This window comes from Pelophylax lessonae (genome assembly GCF_965119305.1).
Source record: "Pelophylax lessonae genome assembly, chromosome: 2".
In the NCBI taxonomy this organism is placed as follows: Eukaryota; Metazoa; Chordata; class Amphibia; order Anura; family Ranidae; genus Pelophylax; species Pelophylax lessonae.
In genome coordinates, this window is record NC_138769.1 from 355,779,241 (window position 1) to 355,799,049 (window position 19,809).

The 19,809-nt window shown below is 45.1% G+C and overlaps 1 protein-coding gene across 1 annotated transcript in view; it reads right to left on the minus strand.

The window, feature by feature from the left end:
- Positions 1 to 11,278, minus strand: part of STPG1 (sperm tail PG-rich repeat containing 1) — a 146,268-nt gene extending 134,990 nt beyond the window's left edge. Inside the window, exon 1 of the mRNA XM_082244545.1 lies at positions 11,247 to 11,278. The gene's annotated coding sequence lies outside the window, so the exon portion shown is untranslated. The remainder of the gene's footprint in view (positions 1 to 11,246) is intronic.
- Between the last annotated feature and the right edge of the window lie 8,531 nt (positions 11,279 to 19,809).

The window sequence follows — 19,809 nt, forward strand, 5'->3', positions numbered from 1 at the left end:
CCAGACTGCACTGGCCCTGGGATTTTTTTGCAGCTTGAAAATTCCTATGCCACTTACAGTTCCTAAAAGCCTAATTGTGCATGGACACATGGAATAACATAAAGAGATGTTTTTAAGCTGTAAGAAAAAAACACCTGACGCCCCTAGGAGCAGCTGTAAGGGCCAGTTCACAGCTAAAAACGCAGAAACACAGCCCAGATGTGTTCCAGATGCTTTTTCTGCATGTGTGTTTTTTTATGCCTTCCAGTGCGTTTTTGATGCAGTCTAATGCATCCCCCCCCCCCCCCCTTTTTATTCTTAACCTTAAATATGGATATGTGTTCCAGTGCGTTTAGGTGTTTTTTATGCGTTTTACAGCGTTCCAGTACAGTTCAATGCAGAAAAAATAGAACTGCAACCACTGGTGTGAAGTATTCCATTGGAAACCATATAACATACTTTCCATGCATTTTTGATGCAGAAAAGAAATGCACTGAGCTGCATGTGGTTAAACGGGCCCTAAAAAAGTCCATGAGGCCTTATAGACAATTAGGTCATCTCAGGCATGTTGTTAGATGTAGTAATGGCCACCAGATGTCACTCTCCCTCTTCTCTCCACACTAAACACTTCATTGAAATAAAGAAATGAAAGAAAAGGGAGAGTGACATCTGGTGGCCATTATTGCACCTAGCATCATGCCCACCAATAGACTAAAATGTGGGCAGGATAATTACAGGGGGAGCAGATGGAAGTAAGTGACCTACATTGTTAAAAGCTGGGACTTATAGGGCACAGAATAGTACATACTTTGTACTCCTTCTTTTACAGGAGTCTGGATGATCAGTTAGTGATGATGTCAGCAGCCACCATTTTAGTTAATTTTACCCTCCTTTTCTTTACAGCAAAAGCAGGTGCCATCTTGGCCCATTTTAACAACAGTTGCCATGGCGAACAAGAGGTGAATATGGTGCCTTAGTTCCTCTTCAGGCAAACCATTGCACAATTTTAGTTTATGTGGAAAAAAGTAGTGTTCCTACTCTATTGCTAATTTAATAAGTGTGCTAGGCTTATTAAAATAGTGACTAAAAACAAAGAAAAGTTGCAGTGTATTAAGGTATACGGAAGTGCATTCACTTCCGGACTGCCTGCCGCAGTTTTATGTCGGTACTTTGAGGTTAAATACCGGGGGTCATGGCAGGTAGAGGGGAAAACGATCCGGTCTGCTGTCCCCTCATACAGGAAGTCGAGTAAGGGCAAGATGGCCCTCACTCGACTCTATGGCCTTGGAGGACCGGAGCAACATCATGCGTCGCTTCCTAGCAACTGATTTAAAGAGCCCATTTTTTTAAGATGAAAAAAAAATGATTTTTTTTTTTCTTAGTGTGGATGTGAGATCTGAGGTCTTTTTGACCCCAGATTTCACATTAAAGAGGTCCGATCGTGCTTATTTCTATTACAAGGGATGTTTACATTCCTTGTAATAGGAATAAAAGGGATCAAAATTATAATTTTAAAAAAAAATAAACAATTTAAAAATAAAAGATAAAATAAATAGGAAAAAAAATGAAAGTGCCCCGTCCCCGCTAGCTCGCGCGCAGAAGTGAACGTATCCGCAAGTCACACCCACACATATGTAAACAGTGTTCGAACCATACATTTGAGGTATCGCCACGATCGTTAGAGCGAGAGCAATAATTTGAGCTCTAGACCTTGTCCGTAACTCTAAACTGGTAACCTGTGGAAATTTTGAAAATGTCGCCTATGGGGATTTTTAAGTACCAATGTTTGTTGCCATTCCGCAAGCGTGTGCAATTTTGAAGTATGACATGTTGGGTATCCATTTACTCGGCATAACATTACCTTTCGCATTATAGAAAAAAATTGGGCTAACTTTACTGCTTTCTTATTTTTTATTCAGAAAAAGTGAATTTTTTCCAAAAACAATTGCGTTTGTAAGACCGCTGCTCAAATACGGTGTAATAAAAAATATTGCAACAATCTCCATTTTATTCTCTAGGGTCTGCTAAAAAAAACGGAATTTTTGTAAAATCTTACCTGTAAAATTCCTTTCTCTGAGTCCTCCGACAGTCGCCGCCTCTTCATATTCGTCACATATGGGGTATTAGACTTTGCTCCGAAGGAGTAGCTAGGCAACAGAATATGTTAACATTAAAGCTTTTAACATATCCCACCCTCAAGGGGTGGTCCCCTCAGTCAATACCCTCCTACTTCCTGCAACCATATCTCAGTTTTAGTGGAATAGCAGTAGAGTATACAACCAAACCCCAAAAGAGGGGCGGGGGCGGCGACTGTCGGAGGACTCAGAGAAAGGAATTTTACAGGTAAGATTTTACAAAAATTCCGTTTTCTCTTACGTCCTCCGACAGTCGCCGCCTCTTCATATTCGTCACATATGGGGACGTCCCAAAGCAGTGCAAACATGAGGGGTGGGAAAACGCATCTGCGCCGAAAGGCAACGCAGTCTCCGCATCAAAGAAAGGAACCTTACCAAAGGAAGGAAACCAGCTGGGCTACAGGAAAAACAAGTGCTCAACAGGAGCAACAACCCAGGAAAAGACAAATAACCAGGGGATAAAAAACTTATCCCAACAGCCAGAGGTCCCCAACAAGGGACCCTAGGGAATTGCCGCACTAAGAACCTTGCGGCCAAAGGAAGCATCCGCCGATGCCTGAACATCTGCTTTGTAGAATTTTGTGAAAGTGTGCACGGTCGACCAAGTCGCCGCCTTACACACCTGGGCTACAGAAGCCCCATGACGACAGGCCCAAGACGTACTCAGAGATCTAGTAGAGTGCGCCTTCGCAGACACAGGGGGAACCTTCCCCTGCAAAGCATAGGCCTGTTCAATGGTCTGCCTGATCCATTTGGCGATGGTAGAGGCCGACGCCGCCATGCCCTTCCGAGGACCCTCTGGAAGAACAAACAAGGAGTCCGTCTTTCGAAAAGACTCAGTCGATTTAAGGTAAACCCTTATCGCCCGAACAACATCCAAAGAATGTAATCGCACCTCCTTTGGATGTTTAGGCTTCGCACACAGCGAAGGCAAGACAATATCCTCATTAAGATGGAATTCCGAAACTCGCTTCGGAAGAAAAGAAGGATTAGGTTGCAAGACCACCTTATCCAAATGAACAACCAGATACGGAGACTTGCAGGACAAAGCCGCCAGCTCCGACACTCTGCGAGCCGAAGTGATTGCAACCAAAAAGGCGACCTTTTTGGACAACATAGACAACGAGATCTCCCTGATCTGTTCAAAAGGAGCACGTTGTAACACAGATAGAACGAGATTCAAGTCCCAAGGGGGCAGAGGATCCCTCCTAGGAGGAACCAGATGCCGCACTCCCTGAACAAAAGTGCCAACCAAGGAGTTGGAAGCCACGGGACGTTGAAACAGAACGGCCAGCGCAGACACCTGACCCTTTATCGTAGCCAGCGCCAAACGCTGATCGACACCCGTTTGAAGGAAGGACAGCACTCGGGAAACCGAGTACGTGCGGGGTGAAAACCTCCTGGACTCACACCAGGCAAAATAGGCCTTCCAAGTACGGTAATAAACCTTCCCCGAGGAAGACTTCCTCGCGTTGATCAAGGTATGAACGACCTCTGGGGAGAGACCCTTCTCCTTCAGGACCTCGGTCTCAACAGCCAGGCCGTCAAAGCCAGCGACTGTAAAGCAGGATGGTATATCGGTCCTTGAGACAGGAGATCGTCTCGAAGAGGCAGACGCCACGGGGCGTCGACCGCCAGATTCACGAGGTCTGCGTACCAGGACCGGCGAGGCCAGTCCGGTGCCACAAGAATCACCGTGCTGCGTTCCGAGTGTAACCTGCGAAGGAACCTGGACAGCAACTGAATCGGTGGAAACGCGTACATCAGCCTGTACTGATGCCACGGGGCCACTAACGCGTCCGACGCGTCTGCCCGAGGGTCGCGCGTCCTTGCCACGAACCTTCTCACCTTGTTGTTGAGACGAGACGCGAACAGGTCCACATCTGGAAGACCCCACTTCGCGCACAACGTCTGGAAGACAGCCGGGTGGAGAGACCATTCCCCCTGATCCAGGGTCTGGCGACTCAGATAGTCCGCCTGCCAGTTCTCCACCCCCGGAATGTGAACCGCCGTTATCGCCGGGACATGAGTCTCGGCCCAAGACAGAATGTCGGCCACTTCTCGAGCCGCTCGGGCACTCCTGGTGCCCCCTTGGTGGTTGATGTAGACCACCGCCGTGGCATTGTCTGTCTGCACCCGAACCGGGCAGCCCTGCAGCCGATCCATCCAGCGATGAAGACAGAGATTTATCGCACGCAATTCCAGAATGTTGATCGGAAGGGAGGACTCCCCCTCCGACCAAGTCCCCTGGGCGGACAGAACGCCCAGAACACCACCCCAGCCCGACAGGCTGGCATCCGTGGTGATTACCGTCCACGAGATAGGACGAAACGACTTGCCCCCGGACACCATCGGGGACTGGAGCCACCACAGAAGGTCTCTTCTGGTGCGATGACTCAATGAGATTCGAAGATCCAGAGATTGAGGTCGCCCGTCCCACATGGACAGGATCTCCGCTTGGAGACCCCGCGTGTGAAACTGGGCGAAGGGAATCGCCTCGAAGGCCGAGACCAGCAATCCCAGACATCTCATGCACGTCCGCAGAGACGAGTGCGGAACGTCCCTGAGGGACCTGACTTCCTCCTGAAGAGTTCTGAGTTTGTCTTCCGGCAGGAAGACCTTCGCCTGCACCGAGTCCAGAATCATTCCCATGTAGGGAAGACGAACCGACGGACTCAGTGTCGACTTTGGAAAATTTATCGTCCAACCAAACTCCTGCAGAGTTTGCATCGTGACAGACAGGTCCTTCTCCAGACCCTGGCTGGTCGCAGACCGAACCAGAATGTCGTCCAGATACCCCAGGACAGAAATGCCCTGGGCCCTCAATAATGCCAGAACCGGTGCAAGCACCTTGGTGAAGACCCGCGGAGCCGAGGCGAGACCAAAAGGCAACGCCACGAACTGGTAGTGATCCTCCGCAATGGCAAATCGAAGGTACCTCTGGTGACCCTCGAAAATGGGGATGTGAAGATACGCATCCTTTAAATCGATGGAGGCCATGAATTCCCCCGGAACCAGGGCAGCCACCACCGACCGCAGGGATTCCATGCGGAACTTGCGAACCCGCACAGAGCGGTTCAGAGCCTTCAAGTCCAGAATTGGACGAACCTTGCCCTCCTTTCTGGGCACGGTGAACAGATTGGAATAAAACCCCCGAAATCTGTCCCGATGAGGCACCGGAACTACCACTCCCTGAGCCCTCAGGTCCCGCACCGCCAGGTGCAGGTCCCGTAAACGCTCCGGAGACAGTTGAAGATTTGAGGGGAAAAATCTGCTCTCCGGCCGAGAGAGAAACTCAATCTTGTAACCAGATCGAACGATCTCCTGAACCCATCTGTCCCGCACGCGGGCCAACCAGGGCTGAAGAAAACCGAGCAAGCGTCCCCCCACCCCAAAACTGGGTGAGGGCGCCCCTTCAGGCCGCACTGTTATGGGCTGCGGATCCGGATTGACCGGACTTCTGTTTTCCAGACCAGGGCTTCTTCTGAGAGCCTTGACCTTTGAACGGTTTGCCCTTGTAGTGCGACCGAAAGGCACGAAAGGACCCCTGAGGGGGCCGAAAATTAGCATGCTTCTTCCCAGAAGCCCCCTTAGCCTTGGGGAAATGGGGCAAGAGAGTGTTCTTACCTCCGGTGATTCCCTTAATCAACACATCCAAGGACTCCCCAAAAAGGCGAGACCCATCATAAGGCAGATTGGCTAAGGTCTTACGTGAAGACTGGTCCACCGACCAACATTTCAACCAAACCAGGCGGCGAGACAACACCGCCACGCTGTGCACACGTGCAGCCAACGGGACTAGGTCCAAGTCCGCATCACACAGATACATGACACCCTGGTGGATTTGATCCACCATATCCAGGGTCGCCGGCGAGGCCGAATCGGCCACTAGGACGCGCCTAAGCATCTGCGTCCAACTTGCGACCGCCTGGGCCGCCATGAGAGAGGCAAACAGAGCCTTAAACATAGAACCCGTAACAGAATAAGTATGACGGGCAAGAGACTCCAATCTCCTATCCGTGGCATCACGGAACACAGGGGAATCCTCTGCAGGAATCGCAGTGGCTTTGTTTAAAACCGCAATTGCGTGATCCACTGGGGGTGGCACACACCACCATTCATCAGTGGAAGGCGAGAAAGGAAAACGCAGCTTGAACCTACTTGGTACAGCAAAAGGTTTGCGCAGATTGCGCCATTGTTCCTTAACAGCGTGCTGAAAATCATCATTGCAGGGAAAAACCTGTGGCGTCCTGCGTTTTCTCTGCGTCCCATAAGCCGCCAAGGCAGCGGGGGGGACACACTTCATCCTGCAAACGCAGCGTTTGCTTTATGGAAGCAATCAATTCATCCATGATTGCAAGCTCTTCAGGCGAGCCAGGGGGAGAATTATCAACCCCTTCAACTTCAGCCTCCACCTCGGACCCCACTAGATCCAGGGAGAAGCGGGACCCCGATAAGGAGGCCCCCGCCATAACAGCCCCATCACCTTCACCCTCAGAATCAGAGGAAAGAGAAACTCTGGGTCTTTTAGTAGATTGAGCAGCCACCAGCATCTGCACCTGAGCAGCAAGGCCAGCCACAATAGTGGCTAAATCCCCCCCTGGGGGGGAAACAGCGGTCCCCTGGCTTTCCACCAAGGCGTTAGGAAATTTGCCCTCCTGAGAATCCATTGCCCCTATAACAAATGCCGGATAATAAAGGGTTAACTGCCCCTTTAACAAGCGCGGCGAGCGCAGCCCACCGCACCACACACAAGCACAATGAGACCCCCACAGGGACAATAAAACTGACACAGGCAATGGATAGGAAGGATATAACCTGAGGAGACCCTCGCCGCTCCTGCTGCCTCGATCAGTGTTCCTGGAGAAGAGGAAGTGATGCTGCCAGGGCACTCTATGAAAGCCAATGGGAGGCTACAAGAAAATGGCCGCCATGCATGTAGAACATGCGGCCGGAGCGAGTGTAGGCAAAATGGCACCGTTTGGCGCCGAAACCGCCGCTCCACAGTACAGTAATGCACACATGTCATTCATGTATAAAAAAAAAAACATGTTAGATCGCCGCAGCGATCGCTGTATAGTGCCCAAACATGCCACAAAACATGCCCCACAGCACACAGCTTCTCACACTGACAAGGCTGACACACACAGTGTCACACAGCTCCCCCCCCTCCTTGCAGCCCACAGCATGCAGCCGAGTGATAGGGAGACAAACAGTGTGAACAGAGGCAGGTTACACAGTCCCAGACTGACACCCCCCCAGACAGACAGGTCCCCACATAGATACACTTACCTCACAGTGGCGTGGGGGACCCGCACAGGCGAACAAGCCGCTGCACATGAGGCAGGGAGAGTCGCATACAAGACGCACAGAATGGGGGTTAAGAAACCGCACAGCGTCCAGTGAGGTAGCCACCTCACCAATCATCCCTGCACCGAACAGGGATGGGTCGTTCACTGTGCCAGGAGCGTTACCTGGCTGAACGCTCGATGGCAGGCTGGGAAGCCACTGACCCACGACCTGCGACCAGGGGGATCAGCCCGAGACCCAGCCCGCATGATCCTCTTTATCCGAAGAACTAACTAACGCTGACAAAAAGAACAGCTAAGTAAAGGTAGAGAGAAAACTCAAACAAAAAATCAAAAAAGAAGAAAGAGTCTGGGGCACAAAGCCCCAGCACAGAGAGCCAGCCACTCCTGACAAGCTAGACATTGAAACTGAGATATGGTTGCAGGAAGTAGGAGGGTATTGACTGAGGGGACCACCCCTTGAGGGTGGGATATGTTAAAAGCTTTAATGTTAACATATTCTGTTGCCTAGCTACTCCTTCGGAGCAAAGTCTAATACCCCATATGTGACGAATATGAAGAGGCGGCGACTGTCGGAGGACGTAAGAGAAATATATAATTTTATAGCAAAAAATACTGATTTTAACATGTAAGCAAAAAGTGTAAGAAAAAGGCTCGGTCCAGAAGTGGCTAAGGAAAAAAGTAAAAAATATTTAAAAAAAATAAAAGCCGAACTATACTTTGGATCCAGCATTGTGGCATCCCGGAGCTCCCTGCCAGCTGCAGACATCTTCCGGCGGCTGGCTTCTGGGTCTCGATCACCAGCAGCTTTCATTGGCCGGGGTGACGTCAATCCCATGCATACACAAGAGTGCAGTCAGCTTGGGCATTGCTGAATTTCTACAGTGAGCTGTGCAGGGGCGGACAGGCCGGTAAGTCATTTTAATTCAGACGAGACAAAGCATTTCTTTTCTGCATAATAAATCCTTCCTGTTCACCTATTTTTTTTTTTTTTTTTAGTAAAGTTCCACTTGAAAGCAATATTAAACCCAAAAGCAAACATTTATTATATTGCAGCTTGCCAATTCTTAGATGTGATGGCTGCATTCGTTTTCTTTCTTTTATGCTTTCTGCCTTTTTTTTCCCCCTGTGATCTTGTCAGTAAGTCTGTTGTTTTTCAGAAGAACAAGCTGCCCTAAAATAGAGTAGCAATAAGAGGACTTAAGTGGGGTACACACTAGTAGAAAATCTGCCGAAAATTTCCGCCCGATGTGAAATCGTCCGATTTTCGGCTAGTGTGTACACAACTTTCAGCGGCCGATGCCGACATTTCCAACGAAAAGAAACGGAGGGACAAACACCAAAATTTTTTTCGTCCGTCCCCAGATGAACGATTTTCGTTTAATGTGTATGCAGTACGTCCGTGAAAAATCGGATACGAATGACCGAAGTTGCTGACAACCTGGAAGTCTAGGAACAAATGTGCCAAAAAAAAATCGGACGAGAAATTTCGTGAACATTTATGCACTGTCAACTAAAAACGGTAATGAACACTGAGAAGACAGATAAAAATCGGAGGATATTTCGTCCGATTTTCGTCAAGTGTTTACGGCCCTTTAGACAAACCATTTCTCACTGACAGGGGTGTTTATGATGATCAGCTTTTATTTATTTATGCATCCCCAGAGGGGAAAAATGTTTGCTGTAACTACTTAAAACGTGTGAGCTGGAGTTTCAGTTCGTTAGTATATCTAAATCTGCTAGTCCATCTAACACTCCCTTCCCCCCAGGCTGACAATGCTGCTGCCCAAAGGTGTCTCTTTTGTTACTCCATCCAGAGTGGGGGTACTCTTTTATAGGAGGTGTGTTACTGGCAGGATTACCAAGTATTAAGAAAGGGAAAACAGTCTAAGGGTCAGTTCACAACCTAAAAACGCAGTCTGGATGCAACCCAGATGCTTTTCTGCATGCTTGTTTTTGAAGCGTTGCAGTGCGTTTTTGTTACATTTTTGGTGCAGTTCCATGCATCCCCCCCTCCCCCCCTCTCTTTTTTTTCTTAGCCTTAAATAAGGACATGTGCATTCCAGTGCTTTTTTGATGCATTTTACCACGGTCCGGTACAGTCCAGTGCAGGAGAGATGCAACATGTTTTACTTTTTTTCTGGAACCGTAACACACTGGAATTGACCACATTAGTGTGAACTATGCCATTAAAAATCATATAACCTACTATCCATGCATTTTTGATGCTGAAAAAAAAACGCACTGGACTGCATGTGAACTAACCCTAAAAACAGAACTATCAACTAATGCAGCTGCCACATCTTATGATTGGTAAGCTGCAAATTCTTACATTTTTGGTTTTGGGTTTAATACTGCTTTAAATAAATTAATATAAATAAACAGAGTTAAAAATCCACTCCAACTCACACACACCTAGGATGAGTGTGCATATGTAAATAATAATAATAAAAATAGCACAATATGTATTAGCTATTTTTGCAGTAAGCAAAGTTTAAGGAAATAATTTGGGGTCATTATTTAGGTTTAGCAAAAAGCTGATAACCTGTTGAAGCTTAAGGGCCCTTTCACACAGGCGCTCCAAATGTCCGCAAATCATCCTATTTTTTTGCGGGTGATATACGGACATAATGCATGTCAATGGGATTGCGGATGTCAGCGGAATACCATCCGCTGACATCCGATTTTCATCCTTTCAGTTCTGTTCCGTTTTTTGGAACAGAACCCTATTTTTCTTCTGTTCAAAAAACGGAACGGATGCAAAATCGGATGTCAGCGGTGTCATCCGCTGACATCCGCAATGCCCATAGACATACATTATGTCCGTATATCATCCGCAAAGGGATGGGATGATATGCGGACATACGGACCGGATGACACAAGTGTCATCCGCTCCATGAAAAAAAAAAAGCACCGGAGCGGAGAAAAAAAACTGAACGCCCATGTGAAAGAGGCCTATGTATCACAATTTTAAGTATCAGAGTTTTTTTGTCATTTCACAGGTGGACTACATTTTTGAGGTTTGATATATTTTATATTTATCAACTCAACATTGTCAATTATAACATATAGATTTTCCTTTATTTTTACATAAAATATATTTTCCTTTATTATATATATAATATATATTTTCCTTTATTTTATATATATATATATATATATATAATATATATTTTCCTTTATTACATATATATATATATATATATACCGGTGTGTGTGTGTGTATATATATATATATATATATTCCTTTATTATATATATAATATATATTTTCCTTTATTATATATAGATATAATATATATTTTCCTTTATTACATATATATATATTATATATATATATATATATACCGGTGTGTGTGTGTATATATATATATATATATATTCCTTTATTATATATATAACATATATTATAAATGAAAATTGGAGATGGTATTGGGTTTGTGTGCGTTAAAATAAATTTAAATTTTTTTTGTGTATTTTATTTTTAATGTAATGATAATGATGTAAACATTTGCACAGCTATCATGCAGCATAAAAACTTTGAGGTGACTATCATCTTGTTTTTTTTTTTTTAGGTCCTCTTGTTTTCAGAAAAGAGGTTGTTTTTTGGGGGATCTTTTAGGTCAATAATATGCATTTTAGCATGTAGATCAAGTGGTTCAGCAGCGACAGGGTTAGCAACCATAATACAGCATATGCCTTTTCTCCCTGAAAGAAATGTTGTATGTATATATATATATATATATATATATATATATGAACAATAGCACTTCAATTCAGTGCATAAAATCAGTAAACATACAGAAATCTCTTGTATTCATACCTTCAATGCTGCAAACGGTGCTGGAACTCTGAGCAAATCTACTAGTACAATTCTGTATACTGGTTACTTAGCAACCACCGAGCAGGCAAGTGCTGTGCGAAGTCAGCCATCTTGCTACACCCTGATCTTTTCAAGCTCAGTAGAGAGTGCACAGTTCATACACAATAGGAAGTTCTTAGTCCTATTGTTTCACGTTTGCCATAGTTGTGTTAAAGAAATGTTACTGCCTATATATAACATGAGCCGATTTAGTTATGGTATAAAATATATAGTATGCATTTATTTATCCACTAATAAAATGCAGATGACATCATTTTGTGACTAGTTGGACCAGAAAATCAGCTCTGCTCTCTTGTGCTACATTCTGGGTCTCCTCCCTAGCTCTCTCCGCCTCACAGACCGATTTAGCTGTGCTTTCTTTTTATTCAATGGCATCCCAAACAAAAGGGGCTATGAATGACAGATCTGGGGGGTGTGGAGGGAGCAACACAAAAACAGTCCAGAAAAGAATGAGCAAGGGTTTTGGTGATACGTAGCTTTTTATTTACAAGGTGCATACGCGCCATGCTGGAAATTATATCATTTTTTTTATTCTCCAAAAGATTAATATTATACAGGTGGTTTCTTCTGTAGCAGGTTTTACAGTTTAAAAATGAGAAAGTTAATTTATTTATGTACTAAAAAATAACTGTTTGAAGCAGTTATTATATTATCATTATTATACAGGATTTATATAGCATCAACTGTTTGTTTTGGGCTTTACAAAATGCAATATGTGGAACCTGGCTAAGAGATTGGAGGAAAGCGTATGATTATAAAACATAAAACAGGGCAAAAAAGATTATAGATCCAATTTACTCAAATTATTATTATGATACAGAACTTACAGGTGCATCTCAAAAAAATAGAATATTATCAAAATTGGATTTTTATTACAGAAATGTTGGCTTAGTGAAAAGTTTGTCCATGTTCAGTATAGTATGCACTCAATACTTGGTCGGGGCTCCTTTTGCATGAATTACTGCATCAATGCGACGTGGCATGGAGGCGATCAGCCTGTGGCACTGCTGAGGTGTTATGGAAGCCCAGGTTGCTTTGATAGTGGCTTTCAGCTCTTCTGCATTGTTGGGTCCGGTGTCTCTCATCTTCTTCTTGACAATACCCCACAGATTCTCTATGGGGTTTAGGTCAGACGAGTTTGCTGGCCAATCAAACACAGTGATACCATGATCATTAAAGCAGGTATTGGTAATTTTGGCAGTGTGGGCAGGTGCCGGGTCCTGCTGGAAAATTAAATCAGCATCTCCATAAAGCTGGTCAGCAGAGGAAAGCATGAAGTGCTCTAGAAATTCCTGCTAGAGGGCTGCGCTGACCTGGGACTTGATAAAACACAGTGGACCAACACCAACAAATGACATGGCTCCCCAAATCATTACTAACTGTGGAAATTTCACTCTGGACCTCATGTAACTTGGATTGTGTGCCTCTCCACTCTTCCTCCAGACTCTGGGACCTTGATTTCCAAATGAAGTGCAAAATTTACTTTCATCCGAAAAGAGGACTTTGGACCACTGAGCAACAGTCCAGTCCCTTTACTCCTTAGCTCAGGTAAGACACTATGAAGTTGTCTCTGGTTCGGAAGTGGCTTGACACAAGAAATGCGATGGTTGTAGCCCATGTCCTTATACATTGGTGTGTTGTGGCTCTTGAAGCACTGACACCAGCCGTACTCCACTCCTTGTGAATCTCCTCCAAATTCTTGAATGTGCTTTGCTTTATAATCCTCTCAAGGCTGTGGTTATCCCTGTTGTTTGTGCACCCTATTCTACCACACTTCGTCTTTCCACTCAACTTTCCATTAATATGCTTGGATACAACACTCTGTAAACAGCCATCCTCTTTAGCAATGACCTTTTGTGACTTACCCTCCTTGTGAGTGTCAATGACTGCCTTCTGGAAAACTGTCAAGTCAGCAGTCCTTCCCCATGATTGTGTAACCTACTGAACCAGATTGGGAGACCATTTAAGGCCCCTTTCACACATGGGAGTCCGTCTGCAGACTCAGTTTTTCTCTTCGGCGGATGGCAGCTCTGTCTCCGTGCTGTGTGCGAAGACAGAGCTGTCAGGTCCCCACTGTTCTCTATGGGGGAATCAAATGAGAATTCATGCTGTCCGTTCTCATCCGATGCAGACATGTCTCCGCTGACATCCGATGCCTCATAGAGATGCATTAGGGAAACGTTTCAGATCCGCCTGAAAAACTGACAGGCGGATGTGAAGGGACCGTTAGTGTGAAAGGGGCCTTAAGGCTCAGGAAACCTTTACAGGTGTTTTGAGTTAATTAGCTGATTACAGTGTGACACCTTGGGTCTACAATATTGAACTTTTTCGCAATATTCTTATTTTCTTAGATACTGAATTTTGGGTTTTCCCTAGCTGTAAGCCATAATAATCATAATTAAAAAGAAGAAATGCTTGTAATATATCATTAATGAATCTATATAATATACGAGTTTTACTTTTTGAATTCAAATGCGGAAATTAATTAACTTTTTGACGATATTCACATTTTTTGAGATGCACCTGTATTTAAATTTAGATTTACCGCTTGCCGACCGCCGCAAGTATATATACTGCGGTGGTCAGCCCCGGCCAGGCAAAGTGACGTATTGGTACGTCACTAGCCTGTGAGCCAATAGCGGGCGAGCACGCGCCCCCAAAAGCGCGCCCCCAAAGGCGCGCTCCCCCCCCCCTCGTTCCCTAACAAGTCCGCGCGTGTGACCGGCGGACCCGATGTCCGCCGGTCACTCGCGATCGTCCGCCGTGAAGGGAGAAAGGCAGGCGGCTAATGTAAACACCTGTCATTCTCCCCTGTGTAAAAATGGAGATCATACGTTTCTACTATGTAGGACCGTTGATCTCTGTTCTTACACCAGTAGCCATGTCCAATCACAGTTAGAAACACGACCCTAGGGACATACTTAACCCCTCCTTCCCCAATAAAGTTAACCCCTTTCCTGCCAGTGTCATTTTTACAGTAACAGTGCATATGTATAGCACTGATTACTGTAGTAATGTCACTGGTACCCCCAAAAGTTTCAAAAATGTCAGTCAAGGGTCCAATCTGTCCGCCACAATGTCACAGTCCCGCAAAAAAAATCGCAGATCGCCGCCATTACTCGTTTAAAAAAAAACAACAAAAATGACAAAAAACTTTCCCTTTGTTAGTAAACGCAATAACTTTTGCGCAAACCAATCAAAATACGCTTATTGTGATTATTTTACCAAGCATATGTAGCAAAAAACAAATTGGCCAAAAATGTTAAAAAATTTAGATTTTTACATTTTTTTGGGGGGGAATTTCATATAAAAAAATGTGAAAAATATTGTTATTTTTGCAAAATTGACGCTCTTTTTTTGTTTATAGCGCATGATCAAAAAATCGAACAGGTGATCAAATACCACCAAAAGAAAGCTCTGTTTGTGGGGAAAAAAAGAACATCAAATTCGTTTAGGTACAGCGTTGCACGACCCCGCAATTGTCCGTTAAAGTCCCGCAGTGCCGAATCGCAAAATAGGCCCTGGTCAGGAAGGGGGTAAAATCTTCCGGGGCTTAAGTGGTTAAATTATGTGTATGTGCATAAATTACTGAATTCAGGTGCAGATTTTTCACTTCGAATTTTAGGGATCTGGATGCAGTGCAATTTTGGGGTCCATTCACAGATGCGGTGGGACTGTGTTGGGCAGCTATTCCAGCGCAGTCCCACTAAACTCCCCACCAGCAGACAAGTCGAGATGTCTTGTTTCCAGTTTTACATCACTGAGTTGTGGTGGTGTGCGGGCAGTACTTTTTCCAGTGCAGCATGGGTCACCGCATCCCGGCCAGTGGAATTCTATGAAATTACACAGCGGGGTTGATTTACTAAAGCTGGAGAGTGCAAAATCTGTTACAGCTGTGCATGGTAGCCCACCAACTTCTAATTTCAAATGGTTGAAAAATGTGAATTTTTTTTTCTGAACATCAAACATGTCATACTTACCTGCTCTGTGCAGTGGTTTTGCACAGAGCAGCCCAGATCCTCCTCTTCTCGAGTCCCCCGCTGACATTCCTGGCCCCTCCTCCCTGCTAAGTGCCCCCATAGCAAGCTGTTTGCTCTGGGGGAACTCGTGTGTGCTCGATCCTGAGCTGCCTCTGTGTGTTTATGAGACACACAGAGCACAGCTTGGCCCTGCCCCCACTTACTCCTCACTGGCTGGGACAGACAGCAGCATTAGCCAATGGCATGCAACAGTGCAATGCACATCAACACTAAGCTGGTCCCACCAGACCGCACTGTGCACTGCACACCAGGTGCGTTGTTGAAACGCTGCTGTGAGTGGACACTGAGAGTACTTGCACAGGGGAAAATATAATATATGTGTCAGAAAATTCCTGGATAAAAACGTGAGGATGCATGTATGCATACATGGTAAATATTCTCCTGGCTTTTTAAAGTGGAAGTCCAGCCTAACACTAAAATCTCTACATATATAGACCTCCACAAACACTAACCTATCTAGCTCTGTAAAGAAGAAATCGCTATACATACCTTTTCTGAAGCTTATCTGATCCGGTCTCCAGAGGCGGAAGGTCCTCAGAGGACACAGCCGACAACGGCTGTAAAATTAATGGGAAGTGAAGTCACCCATTAGACTTACTATGGGGCTTCCGTTGTCGGCTGCCTCCTCTGCATCCTCCTACACAGTGAAGCCACCGCAGACAGCTCAGTGTGGGACAGGACCGGATTAACTTCAGAAAAGGTAAGTATACTGATTTCTTCTTTACAGGGCTAGATAGGTTAGTCTTAGATCGTGGATGTCTATAGATTTAGCCATTTTAGTATTAGGCTGGACTTCCACTTTAGGGTTTTTTTGTTTTTTTTACTGATCTATACAGACGCGAGTTGACACACCTGTGTATGCGGGCCCAACCGCTTGCCGACCCTGCACTGTGCATGTACTGCAACAGTGCAGGCCGGCTGTGCAGAATCTCGTTTATATATGTGATTCTGCATCCTTGGGTAGGGGGCGCATGCCTGGCTGTGAGTCGATCACCATGTCCTGGCCAGTGATTGACCGCCAGCACCCACCTATCGGCTCTAAGTTTAACAGAACACAGCTCTGTGAGTGTAAACAGCACAGAGCTGTGTTCAGTGACAAGGGATCTCTTTGTTTTTTCACTCCTTGCAAAGCAGGGAATGAAAACAACTGGATCCCTATAGTAAAAGCAACACACATAAACACTTGTTAGGAGCATATTTAACTCCTTGATTGCCCTAGATGTTAACCCCTTCTTGATCAGTGTCTTTAGTGACATATTATTAGCAACAATCACTGTAATAATGTCACTGTTGATGTCAGTGGCAGTTAGTTAGTTCCCCCCAGTTATTGTCAGCCAAGGCAGCCATCAGAAATTTCGGGGCCCCTTACACAGCTTAAGGCCTGGGACCCTCCGGGCCTGACCACCAACATTTCGCAGGGCCCACCCTCTGGCCGTCCCACTGAATCCCCCCACTGGCCATTCCACCGAGTCCTTCAGTGCACCCACTTCTATTTTAACACTCTTACAACTTAATAAATGAAAATGAATCCAATCCATCAAAGAGACATCCCCATATATTCGGCAAAGAGACATCCCAATCCAGTAAAGAGACAGACTCATATATTCAGCAAAGAGACATCCTAATCCAACAAAGAGATGGCCTCATATATAAAGCACAGAAACATGCCAATCGAGTAAAGAGACGGACTCATATATTCAGCAAAGAGACATTCTAATCCAACAAAGAGATGGCCTCATATATAAAGCACAGAAACATGCCAATCCAGTAAAGAGACGGCCTCATATATTCAGCAAAGACACATTCCAATCCAGTAAAGTGACAGTTTCATATACTCAGCAAAGAGATATCCCAATCCAGCAAAGAGACAGCCTAATATTTTCAGCAAAGAGACAGCGCAATCCAGCAAAGAGACATCCCTTCAGCTGCATCGGTTTACTCTGCAGCCACCATGATTTAGCAATTGCTAGTTACTACAGCAGCAACAACTTAGTTGCTGCTGTAGGAAGCAACTAACGCCTGGGCCCCCTACATGTGTATGGGCTGTCCCCCCCTGATGGCTGCCCTGGTGTCAGCCTGCCACACTATTGCAGTCCCATTATAAGTCACTAATTGCTGCCATTACTAATATAAAATAAATAAATAAAGATTCCAGTATACTGTATATACCATTGTTTGGGGACGTAATAACTTTCACTCAAACCAATCAATTTACACTTATTAAGATTTATTTATTTTTTTTTTACAGAAGAAATGATATGGCCAAAATTTATTAGGATTTCATTTTTTTTTTTTTACAGAATATGTTTTCTAGCAAAAAATAAAAATTTGTTTTTTTTTTTTTAAATTGTTGGTCTTTTTCTTTTGTATAATAAAAAAGAAAAAACCCAGAGGGGATGAAATACCACCAAAAGAAAGCTGTGTGACAAAAAAAAAAAATGATATAAATGTAATGGATGTACAACATCGCATGACCGCGCAATTGTCAGTTAAAGTAATGCAGTGCCGAATCGCAAAAAATGGCCTGGTCATGAAGGGGCGTAAAACCTTCTGGAGCTGAAGTGGTTAAAAACAGAAAGGCTTCAGATCAGTAAAAAAAAAAAAAACAAATGCTTGCATGCCTAATAAAGTGCACAAACCAGAAAGACACGTTTTCGGAAGATGCAGCGTGTGTTCCTGCAGTGAACAGATGTGAATGCAGATACTATTTGGGAAAATAAAGCAGACTACCTTTCCACTTTTGGACTGCCACCCAAAAGTGGAACTTCCGCTCATCTGCTTCCTCCCCTCCTTCGGTGCCACATTTGGCACCCTTCAGGGGAAGAGGGTAACAGGTACCTGTTTTTGACAGGTAACCTTCCCCACTTCCAGGAGACAGTGCCGCGGCACCGTCCCTTGGAAGTTCCGTCCTCTTTCTCCTTACCCCGCCGCCGAGCCAATGAGAATGTGCAGCGCGCTTCGCACATGCGCAGTTGGGAACCGGCTGAGAAGCTGAAAGGCTCCATTGCTGGTTTCCCTTATGGGCCATACACACTATACAATTGTTTTTATATTTTTCCCTTTAGATTTACCAAAACCATATAATATAGGGTCAAACCTAAACACTTTCTATTTATATGCAATCAGGCAGACCCTTGTACTACATAGTTGAAGGTAAATCTAAAGGAAATCTAACAACAAAAGTTGTATAGTGTGTATCAAGCCTAATGCCCCGTACGCACGTTCCGATAATCGTACGATAAAACTCGCTTACGACCTGATCGCACGATAATCTGATGGTTAGTAAACAGCTTTCGACAGCCGATCACGACAGTCGGTCCAACAAAATCCGAAGGGACAAACAGGAAAACTTCTGTCGTACGATAGCTTAGCGAACGACAATCGTTTCATCAGTACACTATGCGTCCGCTAAAAATCGATCGACAAAGACTGCGCATGATCAGAAACACTAAAATAGCACGGAAAAAGCCTGGCTGCCATTGTTTTGCACCATCTGATACGTAGCTACGCAGCCAGGAAGCTTTTCCAGAATCGTACAACAAAAATCATATGGTTTGTACGCATTGTTGAATTCGATGTTAGTATCATGCAACAAAATGCGAACGATAAGTCGTCCGATTATCTGATCGCGTGTACGGGGCATAAGAGTGAATGGCGGCGGCAACATGCAGTAGTCGATCCGAAAATCTGCTGGGGTGCCAACATTGCGGGCTCCCTGGACAGGTAAGTGTCTATATATAAGTCAGCAGCTACAGTATTTGTAGCTGCTGACTTTTCATTTTTTTATTACCACAGCTGGAACAGCACTTTAATAACAATCGCTACAAGGAGAAAGAGAAGAAACGATTGCTTCTAGATTGTGATGTATACAAACACACCCAGCTACAAACTGAGATCAGGAAAGGCCAGAAGAGGGCGCCCACACACAGAGGGAGGATGGTGATTGGAGCCATGGGTGTCATGTGACCAGCTGCGTCAGAAGCAGGAAGTGCAGGTATACAAGGAACTCGGAGGAGTAAGGCTGCCAGGAGCTGTGGAGTATATAGGAAGGACGGTTATAGAGAAGGTAATGTACAATGTGGAGGTGACTGGGCTTTATTATCATACTACAAGGGGAGGAAGGGGACCTGACTCACATAAACAGGGGAAGACTGAATGCTAGCAGTTACACTACTTCTATATACTGAGAGTACAGGAGAGCTGTGTCTGTGGCATTTTACACTGGCTCCAGTAGAGTAATGCAGGCTTGTCTTTCCATAGGAACACACACACACAGCTGTGTAGTTCTATGGGAGCATTACCCAGGAACACAGGGCACTCAACAAGTTAGTGATGCAATCAGGAAATGAGGAGCTGTGGCTGATAGATACACAGACACCTCACTCCTCTTACTGTATGTGGGCATGATAAGTGGTTATTTAGTGATGGGAAAAGTGGAATCTACCGCCTGATGTATCATGCAC